Source organism: Bison bison, unplaced genomic scaffold (assembly GCF_000754665.1).
Source record: "Bison bison bison isolate TAMUID 2011002044 unplaced genomic scaffold, Bison_UMD1.0 scf7180017864482, whole genome shotgun sequence".
Classification (NCBI taxonomy): Eukaryota; Metazoa; Chordata; class Mammalia; order Artiodactyla; family Bovidae; genus Bison; species Bison bison.
In genome coordinates, this window is record NW_011495042.1 from 6,337,733 (window position 1) to 6,338,066 (window position 334).

General features: G+C 72.8%; 1 protein-coding gene across 3 annotated transcripts in view; it reads right to left on the reverse strand.

Annotated features, from left to right (window-relative positions):
• SLC6A6 (solute carrier family 6 (neurotransmitter transporter), member 6) overlaps positions 1-328 on the reverse strand; it is an 85,233-nt gene extending 84,905 nt beyond the window's left edge. For all 3 annotated transcript variants that reach the window (XM_010862487.1, XM_010862485.1, XM_010862484.1), the window contains exon 1: positions 55-328. The gene's annotated coding sequence lies outside the window, so the exon portion shown is untranslated. The remainder of the gene's footprint in view (positions 1-54) is intronic.
• Between the last annotated feature and the right edge of the window lie 6 nt (positions 329-334).

The window sequence follows — 334 nt, forward strand, 5'->3', positions numbered from 1 at the left end:
GGGCGCGGGGACTAGGCGGGGGCTCCGCGCGCCCGGCTCCGTCTCCCTCGGTACCTGGGGCGGCCACGGCTCTGCGCTCGACCGCGCTCAGTTCCGCGCGCCGAGGGACTGCCCGCCGGCGCGATCTCTGGCCCGCGGGGTCCGCGCTTCGGGCTCCCTCTTGGCGGGGCTCGACCTCAGAGCTCGCGGTCCTTGGGGCTCGGCGCTGACTAGTGAGCCGGGCTGCGGCCAGGACCCGGAGCTCGGCGCTGGTGGCGGCGCGGAGGAAGCAGTAATTTATAAGCGGCTTCTTCCTGACCTCGCGTGTCTGTTGTCTGAGCAGGCAGCTCTCAGC